This window comes from Dendrobates tinctorius, unplaced genomic scaffold, assembly GCF_039654945.1.
Source record: "Dendrobates tinctorius isolate UK_male_01 unplaced genomic scaffold, ASM3965494v1 ptg000265l, whole genome shotgun sequence".
Lineage (NCBI taxonomy): Eukaryota > Metazoa > Chordata > Amphibia > Anura > Dendrobatidae > Dendrobates > Dendrobates tinctorius.
In genome coordinates, this window is record NW_027361932.1 from 9,505,484 (window position 1) to 9,518,256 (window position 12,773).

Genomic DNA, 12,773 nt, shown 5'->3' on the forward strand with positions numbered 1-12,773 from the left:
CCCATTGAAAATAAAGATATTAAAAAATATGCGGTATCGCCACATTCAGAAAAGTCAGATGTATCAAAATATAAAAACAACCCGATTGGTAAAATAGAAAAAAATAAAAAATGCCAAATGTTTTTGGTCTTAGTAGTTCCCAAAAAAATGCTGTAACAAGCAATCAAAAAGTCACCTTTATCCCCAAATAGTACTAATAAAAACGTCATCTTGCCCCACAAAAAATAAGTATTCACACAGCTCCATCGGGCAAAAAATACAAATGTTACGGGTTTCGAAAAATGGCGAATAAACTCTGCATGTTTGATCTTGCCGTAGTCGTATTGATGAGGAGAATCATATTGCATGATCATGTTTACCACAAAATGTACACCTATGTGAACCGAAAAATAAAAGTTATGACTCTGGGAAGGAGAGGAGGAAAAAACTGAAACGCAAAAATAGAAATTGGCTGCAGCGTAAAGGGGTTATAGTTTACTCCCTGATATTAAAATGAGCAAGTCATGAGTCAAGCTTATCCGGTCTAAGCGATATATATTTTAATAATGGATGTGGCTTGTATTGCAAAATCTAGTGACAAATTCCCTTTAAATATGCCTTATGGTGGATCGGCACTCGTGAAAATGATGAGACCAGCAACACTCACAGATTCAGGTCAATAGGTTATTAGTCATCGTGTTGTTCACAAGACAAGGTAACAGAAAACTAATTATCAAAACAGTAGTTACAATAAAAAAACAATTAATGGGTCAAAAAGTAACAGGTTCTTACAGGTCTGCGGCACACAAAGTTAGCAGTCAGCTCACCACGTCGCTTTTGTGGACCAGGAATGCCTGGGCACAGACATCCAAGACTCGCGTGAACCAAACTTGAAAAACAAAATTCACAACTTATCTGTCTGAAACATGGATGTTTTATAAGTATTTGTTTTTGATGCTTGGATTTTGTTTCTCACCTATCGGGTCACAATGGAAAGGTCATAATTACACTGTAAGGGTATGGGCACATGATGTCTTTTAGACGTGTGCTAACCCGGCAGCTTTTTCAGGAGAAAGACTTTTCAGGACATGCCAGTTTCTTTTGACCTGAAGCGTCTTTTTGGCATCCTTTCAGTCATTCTTGGCAATGTCTTTGGCTGACGTCTTTTCGTTTTTTTTTTTTAACTTGTGTTGAATTAAATAGTGAGCTGCTTCCAATCGGAAGCCGCCTGAAGAATGATTAGGTCGCTTCTTTTAACTACTTTACGTCTTTGGAAACGTCAAACAGCTAAAAGAAGCTCAAAACACTGAATATATGCACACCAAGTTGTTTTACGTTGCAATGCACATTTTCATTCTTGTTAGCATTTAGCGCTTTTCAGGCGGTTTCAGAGTGTATCCACATGAAAGACACTTTAGCCCCTATTCATCAAAGCAATTTTGCCAGAATTCTGTAGTAAATTGCTTTGAAAAGTCACAATTTTGTTTGCACAACTTGCTGTTGCACAAATATTTTGATATTTTTGGCGTTTTCACTCTAGTTTCTTCCGGTTCTGCCAAAATGAAAAGTCAAAATTTTGTTTGTGCCTTTGTGAATTTGGATGGAACCCTGACAAAAATGGTGGGCAATGAGCATAAGAAAAATGTGAACCTACCTTTAAAACTCATCAAAAAATGTTATGTAACCCAAAATGGTACCAATAAAAACTTCAATCTAACCCACAAAAAAAACATACTTTAGTTCGCCATCTGTCAAAGGAAAAATAGCGGGATTTACACATTATTGGTAGCAGTAATAGAATAGCTCTGGAAAAATGAGAGAATCCCCACCACCACCTCCTATAAAAATCTGCTCTCCCAAAGCCAAATGGTCCTTCTCCCTTCTGAGCCCACAGTGTGCTTAAACTGTAGTTAGCATCCACATCTATGGAATTTCTGTAGTGTGAAGAAACCACTGAACATTTTATGTGGTGTATCTCCAGAATCACATGGCCACGCCAATATATTGGTCACTAAAACTGCATATTTGCAATTTTTACTCTGCCACATCCTTGGTGTGCTAAATTCTGCAAATCACCAGTTGGGTCAAAATAGTTATCACACTTGAAGATTAATTCCTTCAGAGGTGTAATTTCCAAAATAGTGTCACTTATTGGAGTTTTCTGATGTTCTTGCAACTCAGGGACTTTGGAAATGGCACCTTCCAACAATTCCAGCAAAATCTAGACTCCAAAAGTTAAATAGCACTGCTAAAACAGAAGTGTACAACCATATTGTCATGGAACAGTTGCAGGATATCTCACAGCTAGGGACTCCTTCCCTATCCCTAAAGCTAGGGGCACCCTAGCTATCCCTGCTACCCGGATTACATCTGATAGTGAAGATGATGGGGCCACATGCCTTACTGAGCTTCTAAATCAGCCCTTATCTGTCCCCTTCCCTCATTGAAGAAAGTGGGGAGTTGTATAAGAATACACAAACCAAACCAACAAGTGAAGACGTACAGGGATAAATGAAAATACCAATCATACAAATATGCGCTACAAATAATAGAGTGGAACACTTTGAAGTAAAGTGTCACAGGTGTGTCAGGTGTGACAGACAGTTATCTTGGATCCAGCTGTAGAAGGTCTTGGCGATTAGATCAAGCACCTTCCTGATTTTTGCATCTCTGTTATGAAGCGATATCCTCCCTGTAGGACCCAACAGTTACCTCACCTTCTGCTGCTAATTACACACCTGAGCTGTAGGTTTAAATACATTCAATTGCTGCAGCATGGTGCTTATGTTAGCTCTTACTTTTCTCTGTCTAGTTGGATGTACTCACAGTCGGTTAGTTACTTCTCAGAGGACTCGAAGAATTGCTGGAGTGAAATCTCGGTTGTCTCCTCAAGCCAAGTGTTCCCCTCGTTCGTCTACCCTCATGTCTTTAGTTGTAGTGGGGACTTACAAGTGGCACTCCACCCCTTCCCTAACCAGAGTCTATCGCTAGGGTCAGACAGGGATTAAATTCTTGCTCAGCAATAGGTGCAGAACCTATATAGAGACAATAAGGGCAGACAGGGTGATTTTAGATCTGCCTTGAGGTCTCCACTTCCCTACCTAGTGTTTGGGTTCCCACCTCCCTCTCCCCGTTGTGCACTTATCCTTCACCCAGGGTGGCATAAAAATAAGGAAAAACAAATAGGAGAGGATGAGGATAAGCACATAGACAATAGTAGCAATAAACTTGGCACTCGAAAGTTTATGATCATGTGAATATTTATTGGCAATCCACAATATAATGTTTCGATCTGTTTAGACCTTCATCAGAACTGATTGCCATCTGGGGGAGACTTGAGATTAATGGAAGTAGCGCTATGTCAGAGCGAGATCCATGTCACTGCGGTATCGTGCTCAGACAAATCACCAAGCAACAGTCTTCTGAACAACACTCCAAACGCCTCCTCAAACAACCAGCACCTCCAACTCCAGAACCAAGCAGCATGAAACTAGCACTAGCAATCCTTAATTTCCAGAGACGAGTAGATGTAGCAGAGGGGTTAGGCCAGTATTGAACTACTGAATCCATCAAAGCAAGAAAGCTCCAGGAACTCTCAACTGAACAGATTAATATGTCATCGTGATCGCCCGCACACACGGGGGGGGGTTTGTGGGCAATCACTGCCGGATGTCAGTTCATTCTGATTCTCCAGCTGTCTTAGATGTGATGGATGCCTTCTTCAGACTGCATGTTTCAGCTCTTTCCATGGATGTTCAATAGGATGTAGATCAATGTTCATAGAGGGCCACTTCAGAATAGTCCAATTATTGGCTCTTAGCCATTCTTGGATGTTTTTAGTTGTGTATTTTGGGTCATTATCCTATTGGAGTTCCCATGATATGTGACTCAGACCAAATTTTTTGACACTGGGCAACACATTTTGCTGCAGAATTCCTTGATATTTCAAGACTATTTGTCAGATACAGTTGTGGCCAAAAGTATTGACACCCCTGCAATTCTGTCAGATAATACTCAGTTTCTTCCTGAAAATGATTGCAAACACAAATTCTTTGGTAATATTATCTTCATTAAATTTGTCTTAAATGAAAAAACACAAAAGAGAATGAAGCAAAAAGCAAAACATTGATCATTTCACACAAAACTCCAAAAATGGGCCAGACAAAAGTATTGGCACCCTCAGCCTAATACTTGGTTGCACAACCTTTAGCCATAATAACTGCGACCAACCGCTTCCGGTAACCATCAATGAGTTTCTTACAATGCTCTGCTGGAATTTTAGACCATTCTTCCTTGGCAAACTGCTCCAGATCCCTGATATTTGAAGGGTGCCTTCTCCAAACTGCCATTTTTAGATCTCCCCACAGGTGTTCTATGGGATTCAGGTCTGGACTCATTGCTGGCCACCTTAGAAGTCTCCAGTGCTTTCTCTCAAACCATTTTCTAGTGCTTTTTGAAGTGTGTTTTGGGTCATTGTCCTGCTGGAAGACCCATGACCTCTGAGGGAGACCCAGCTTTCTCACACTGGGCCCTACATTATGCTGCAAAATTTGTTGGTAGTCCTCAGACTTCATAATGCCATGCACACGGTCAAGCAGTCCAGTGCCAGAGGCAGCAAAGCAACCCCAAAACATCAGGAACCTCCACCATGTTTGACTGTAGGGACCGTGTTTTTTTCTTTGAATGCCTCTTTTTTTCTCCTGTAAACTCTTTGTTGATGCCTTTGCCCAAAAAGCTCTACTTTTATCTCATCTGACCAGAGAACATTCTTCCAAAACGTTTTAGGCTTTTTCAGGTAAGTTTTGGCAAACTCCAGCATGGCTTTTTTATGTCTCGGGGTAAGAAGTGGGGTCTTCCTGGGTCTCCTACCATACAGTCCCTTTTCATTCAGACGCCGACGGATAGTACGGGTTGACACTGTTGTACCCTCGGACTGCAGGGCAGCTTGAACTTGTTTGGATGTTAGTCGAGGTTCTTTATCCAACATCCGCACAATCTTGCGTTGAAATCTCTTGTCAATTTTTCTTTTCCGTCCACATCTAGGGAGGTTAGCCACAGTGCCATGGGCTTTAAACTTCTTGATGACACTGCACACTGTAGACACAGGAACATTCAGGTCTTTGGAGATGGACTTGTAGCCTTGAGATTGTTCATGCTTCCTCACAATTTGGTTTCTCAAGTCCTCAGACAGTTCTTTGGTCTTCTTTCTTTTCTCCATGCTCAATGTGGTACACACTAGGACACAGGACAGGTTGAGTCAACTTTAATCCATGTCAACTGGCTGCAAGTGTGATTTAGTTATTGCCAACACCTGTTAGGTGCCACAGGTAAGTTACAGGTGCTGTTAATTACACAAATTAGAGAAGCATCACATGATTTTTCGAACAGTGCCAATACTTTTGTCCACCCTCTTTTTTATGTTTGGTGTGGAATTATATCCAATTTGGCTTTAGGACAATTCTTTTTGTGTTTTTTCATTTAAGACAAATTAAATGAAGATAATAATACCAAAGAATTTGTGTTTGCAATCGTTTTCAGGAAGAAACTGAGTATTGACAAAATTGAAGGGGTATAAATACTTTTGCCAACAACTGTAGGTGATGACTTGCTGATCAGTGAATGTCCCATCACTGGGATTTGACCTACAACGATGGGCAGATTGGGGAATTTTTATCTTTGATGGTGAACATTTATCCCTGGTACAAAATGGCATCGATGTTCAAATGCCTATCCACCGCTCTAGTCATTCTATATGGGGCTGACAGAAACAGCCCAGCTCAGTGCTCAACAGCTTTGTAGAAAATGAATGGAGACATATGCAAATTGCCTCTTCAGAGAGGAAGAGGACTTGAACTTTATAGCGCCATCTGTTGGTAGTATCGATCCTATAAGTCACAATCAACCCTTTAACGAGTCTTGTAATATGACTTAGGATAAAAGCCAAATCAGAATCTCAATTTGCAGACACAGTGTTTTGGGCTATTGGCCCTCGTCAGTCGTCTGGAGACATATGCGCACTGCTGCTCCATTCTATTGGGGATACAAAATTTGCTGATCAGTGCGATAACTTGTTTTCACTGGACAATCCCTTTAGCATAAAGTACAATGTGTAATAAAAAAACATTCTCAGAATCACTGGGACATGTAACATCACTCTTAAGTTATTACCACAAAAGAAACATCAGATTTGAGAAATTAGATTTAGTCCCAAAGGTCAAAATTAGTTCAGTCACCATCGCAACAAATACTACAAGCCTAAAGACATTATTTTAGAAAATCAGATACCACATGTCTTCAAAGGGTTATTCCCATCATCAAAAGTAATCACCTATTTAAATTATTTTCTTCACTGATGGTTTAGTAATCTGTACTTTATAATCATTTTATTCTTGCTGTAGTTTAGGGGCTGTCTTTAAACACATCTGTTAGAAGAGGCAGGGCTGAGCTTGTAGCACAGTAGACCAATCATGAGAAAGCAGGTGTGTCTCAGACTATGTGATACTCCCTGTAGCTACAGTAAGCTGTAGTCACAAATTACAGCTTTACCCTAGTGGAGCTAACCTGAAATAACAATACCTGCAGATAATAAATAGCACGTAAAAATCGCCTGTAAGCACTGACTTATACAGTGTTTTGCTACCTCACAACTTGGAATTTCACTGATTTTTTTAGTGGGTTTGCATCAGTTAATGTAAAAGAAAAGGCTACAACTGTAAACATTTTTTTTTTATTTTAAAGCAAACAACAAATAGGACAAAATTACTGAAAACTTCAGTGTGCATAACTATACATCCCCTCTAAAGTCAGTACTTTGTAGAGCCTCCTTTTGCGACAATTACATCTGCAAGTCGCTTTGGATAAGTCTCATTGAGCTTTCCACATCTTGCCACTGGAATTTGTGCCCATTCCTCAAGGCAAATCTGTCCAGTGCTTTCAAGTTAGGTGATTTCCTCTGGTGAACAGAAATCCTGCAAGTCTGACCACAGATTCTCAATTGGATTAAGGTCTGGGTTTTGACTAGGCCACTCCAAAACAGATACACGATTCCCCATTAAACCACTCAAGTGTTGCTTTAGCAGTATACCTTGGGTCATTGTCTTGTTAGTAGGTGAATATGTGTCCCAGTCTCAAATCTCTGACAGACTGAAACATTTTTTTGATCAAGAATATCCCTGTATTTCACACTATCCATTTTCCTTGTCCCTGCTGTCGAAAAAACATCCCCACAGCACGATGCTGCCACCACTATGTTTTACTGTGGGGATGGTGTTCTTAGATTAATGAACTGTGTTGGCTTGGCGCCTGGCATAGAATTTAAGTTAGCCAAAAAGATAAGCCAAAAAGTTAAATTTTTGTCTCATCTTACCACCTTCCTCCATACATTTGGTGAATCTCCCACATGTCTTTTAGCAAACTCAAAATGAGCCTTACCATTTTTGTGTGTAAGTAAAGTTTTTTTTCTGCCCTTTTTGTGGGTGGCCCTCCCTTGGCAAGTTTGTTGTGATCCATTGTTCTTTCCATTTGATGATAATGGATTTGATGGTGCTCCAAGGGATCATCAGAGATTGAGATATTTTTTCATAACCCAGTCCTGACTCTTACTTCTCAACAACTTTGTCCATGACTTATTTGGAGATCACCTTGGTCTTCATGTGACACTTAGATTGCACACAGGTGGACTGCATGTCACTAAGCATGTGACTTATGAAGGTAATTGCTTGCACTAGAAATTTTTAGAGGCTTCATAGCAAAAGGGGTGAATACATATGCACATACCAATTTTTAGTTATTTGATCCCATAAATGTAATGTATGCCTGTATATATCACACTTCCTGAACTTAGACTATTTAGTGCTGATGCGTCACACACAAATCAGATTACAAAAATATTTAAACAGGTTGTAATGTAATAAAATAGTTAAAAAGCTAAGGCTAGTTTCACACTTGCTTTTTTTTGCAGCGCGTTTTTCCCGCAAAAAAACGCATTGAAAAAACGCATACATAAGCATACAACTGCTGCGTTTTTTTCAAGCATTTTTATGAGCATGCATGAAAAAAACGCAGCGTTTTTATGCGTTTGTATGCGTTTTTAGCGCGTTTTTACCGCGTTTGCGTTTTTTTCCAACATTTTTAGGTGGCCCCTCACACTACCAAAACCATGACTTTACTAACCCTAACCCTGACCCTAACCCTGACCCTAACCCTAACCCTAACCCTGACCCTAACCCTTAACCAAATCATACTTAACCCTAACCCAAACCCTAACTAACCCTAACCCTAACCCTGACCCTAACCCTGACCCTAACCCTAACCCTGACCCTAACCCTTAACAAAACCATACTTAACCCTAACCCTGACCCTAACCCTAACCCTGACCCTAACCCTTAACCAAACCATACTTAACCCTAATCCTGACCCTAACCCTGACCCTAACCCTTAACAAAACCATACTTAACCCTAATCCTGACCCTAACCCTGACCCTAATCCTTAACAAAACCATACTTAACCCTAATCCTGACCCTAACCCTAACCCTGACCCTAACCCTTAACAAAACCATACTTAACCCTAATCCTGACCCTAACCCTGACCCTAATCCTTAACCAAACCATACTTAACACTAATCCTGACCCTAACCCTGACCCTAACCCTGACCCTAACCCTAACCCTAACCCTGACCCTAACCCTTAACAAAACCATACTTAACCCTAATCCTGACCCTAACCATGACCCTAATCCTTAACAAAACCATACTTAACCCTAACCCTGACCCTGACCATAACCCTAACCCTAAACCCCCTTAACTAACCCTAACTCTAACCCAAACCCCTAAATTCCATGGTTTAAAAAAAAAAACGCATATGCAAAAAAACGCATACATGAGCATGCCAGTGCGCACATATGCGCATCCATAGGCTATAATGGCCATTTTTAGCGCAAAACGTGCGCATATGTGCGCATGCGCTTTTTTGCAGGGCCAAAAAATGCAACATGCTGCGTCTGGAAAATCCCAACGCACACCCCAAAAAAACGCAGCGCATGAAAATCGCATACATGCGCTGACCAGTGCGCAGGTATGCGCACCCATGTTAAATATAGGGGAAAAAACGCATGCGCAGGTGTGCGTTTTTTTCCAGTGCTAAAAAACGCAAATGTGAAACCAGCCTAAGGGGATGAATTCTTTCGCAAACCACTGTATTTAATTTACGGGCACATTACCTCACAGTCGCTTTAAATTTTTATGCAGATTTCATTCATTGGTTACACGTTGAAAAGACCAGAGATTTTAACTGTAAAATTAGAGTAAATATGTTCCTTCTACCGTTTGCGCAGTAATTTGAGTGAATTGCTTTTAAAAATGGTGCTGTATGGGAAAATAAGAAGCGTATGTCAAACTTTAAAGTATGACCCGATATGTGTAGGCAGTAGACCTTGATCCACCTGATGAGAAGACATATTATCTAGGCTTTATGTTTCACTTTGTCTTATTCTACTAATATTTTGCCAACATCAACCTGTCTTTATTATTTTGGTCATCTTTGAACCTTTACAGGATGCTGTAAATTATACATGTAAGGAAATCTTATGACATACAAGCAGGACCATTTGGGAAAATGTTAACTTTGTGACCAGAAATGTACGTTTGGCCCCTAACACATGAACTTTATTGGTCAGAATTGCCATTTTCACTGCGGTCAGCACCTCTGTTTCCTTTGCACTGCCAGCACATGATATGCTGTTTTTTATACAGGACATTTTTCAGCTGCTTTCTTTTCCAAGACCAATAACAAGGTAAAATAGGTCCTTGGAATCCATGTGTAAAAATGTTATTTGCGTGTAAAACTCCAGCTCCTTGGGCAAGCTGCCAATCAAGCAGCATGTAGTTCCCAGACCAGATGGCAACATCAATATTCCTTTGTGAGCTGCAAGCTTGCTGAGCTGAGCTACTGCAGAGGGGTGTAAATTTGCTCCCAAAACATTTGGCTGGCCTTGCTCTGTTTATAAATTTTATCACTCTTTAATTAAATAGACTTGCTGGATTTGTTTTATTTGGATTTCTCAAGGCAGTGCTTTCCATTGCGTGGGATATACCAGTCCAGCACGCCGAAGTCCCTATTACCTTTTGTTTTGCTAAATTAGACTGGAGCTTCTAAACTAAAATCTGAGTTGTTTTCCGTTTTTGTTTATACAAATATTCTTATTATCTTTTACTAATTCTGTTCATAAACTGTATTATCTGCCTGTCTTACAGTCAGTTATCAGAAGCTATGGAACATTAAGGTCCCATTCACACGTTTAAAATTTGGCCAGTATTTTACATCAGTATTTGTAAGCCAAAACCAGGAGTGGTGACTTGTTTCTATTATACTTTTTCTCTGATTGTTCCACTCCTGTTTTTTTTCTTATTTTTCTTGCAAATATTGATGTATAATACTTTCCAAGTACTGAACATGGCCTATAATCATTTGTATACATTTTAGCGGTTAGCACTGCAGCCTTGCAGCGCTGGGGTCCTGGCTTCAAATCCCACTAAGGACAACATCTGCAAGGAGTTTGTATGTTCTCCCCATATTTGCGTGGGTTTCCTCCGGGTACTCCGGCAGTTTCCTCCCACATTCCAAAGACATACTGATAGGGAATCTAGATTGTGAGCCCCATCTGGGACAGTGATGATAATGTGTGTAAAGCGCTGCGGAATATGTTAGCGCTATATAAAAAAATGAAGATTATTATAAATGAAGATTATTATTATTAGCTATCCCATGGCTAGGTAATAGATAAAATTGATGGAAAAAAACCCTTAAATTACATCTATAGAATGGGAAGAATAGAACTAAGCAACAGCACATATGAAAAAGATTTGGGTATACTAATAGATCACAAATTTAAAAAAACTGACCGTCACATCCAAGCATAAACTAAATGTGATACAGATGAAGACTTTAGTCTAAGGAGGATTGGCAAGGCTAGGGTCCTGGAAAACAAGAAACACCTTACCGTGGCTTCCAGGTACACATAAATTGCCCATTTTATGTGCTAATCTTTCTTAATTTTTCATATTTCTAATGCAGTAATGCAATTCATTTTTCATATTTCATGTTTGCATGCTATGGCGCTACAGTGTGCTTCCTATTTTGTTTGAGTGTATATGAGTTAGTGACTCTAGGTTAAGCACCTGTTCACATTTAGTTTATGCTTGGATGTGATGATCAGTTTTTTTAAATTTGTATTCATTAACCTTCTGACTGAGCACTCCACCTCTTAGCTGCAGGCATTTTTAATCACAGCAGGGCCACCACCCCTCCACAGAGATAGAGACTTCAGTCTAAAGATAGGATTTTCATAGGTTCCCATTCAGATGAAGACTTTAGTCTAAGGCTAATTTCACACTAGCGTATCTTCCCCGCAGCGCACGGCTCCGCTAAGCCCCGCCCCCTGCCCGCCTCATCTATCACCTTCAAAAGTGCGCAGCGCACGCAAAAATCCTACTAGCTCATGGCCAGCGTGCGGTCTGTGCACCCTATTCTAAAGATAGGGTGCGCAGATCGCATGCAGCCGTGTGCGATAGTAGGAGGAGATGACCGGATAGGGCGGGCAGGGGGTGGGGCTTAGCGGAGCCGTGTGCTGCGTGGAAGATACGCTAGTGTGAAACTAGCCTAAGTGAGGATTGGCAAGGCTAGGGTCCTGGAAAAGGAGAAACGCCTTACCGTGGCTTCCAGGTGCACATAAATTGGCCATTTTATGCGCTAAGCTTTCTCAGTAGTTCATATTTCTAATGCAGTAATGCAATTCATTTTTCATATTTCATGTTTGCATGCTATGACACTACAGTGTGCTTCCTATTTTGTTTGAGTACTAATAGATCACGGACTGCACATGAATCAACAGTGGGATGCAGCAGCAAAAAAGGCAAACACAGTTCTAGGAGGTATTAAAAGAAGCATAGCTTCTAGATCATGTGAAGCAATTATCCCCCTGTACTCCTCCTTGGTCAGACCGCATCTGAAATACTGTGTCCAGTTCTGGGTACCAAATTTTAAAAAGACATTGAAAAACTGGATCAAGTTCAGATAAGAACTACCAAGATGGTGAGAAAACTGCAAAGTATGTCCTACGAGGGATGGTTAAAGGATTTGGGAATGTTTAGCTTGCAAAAAAGAAGGCTAAGGGGAGACTTAATTGATGTCTACAAATATCTGAAGGGATGTCACAGTGTGGAGGGATCATCCTTATTCTCATTTGCACATGAAAACAGGAGAAGCAATGGAAGGAAACTGAATGGGAGAAGATATAGATTAGATATTAGAAAAAACTTTTTGACAGTGAGGGTGATCAATGAATAGAACAGGCTGACACAAGAGGTGGTGGTGAGTTCTCCTGCAATGGAGGTCTTCAAACACAGGCTGGACAAACATCTGTCTGGGATGGTTTAGTGAATCTGGCATTAAGCAAGGGGTTGGACACGATGACCCTGGAGGTCCCTTCCAGCTAGCATTCTATGATTCTATAATCTATATTCACATCTGCTGTGAATTCAGATTTTGTCATATTTTACAAATAAAAAAATTAAATCTCATAACATGTTTTATGCTAAAATGACGGACTCCCGAAGACAGGTTTGGATATATCCTTTGGACATCAGGGATGTTTGTTTACAGCTAAAGCAAAGTGAAGAAATAAGTATCTTGACAATTGCTGTACTAAAAGTTGCATTATAGTAATAAATGTTATCTTTAATACTTTTTTTTATTTTTACTATTTTTAGCGTTCCTCTATTTGTGTTTCACCAATGTT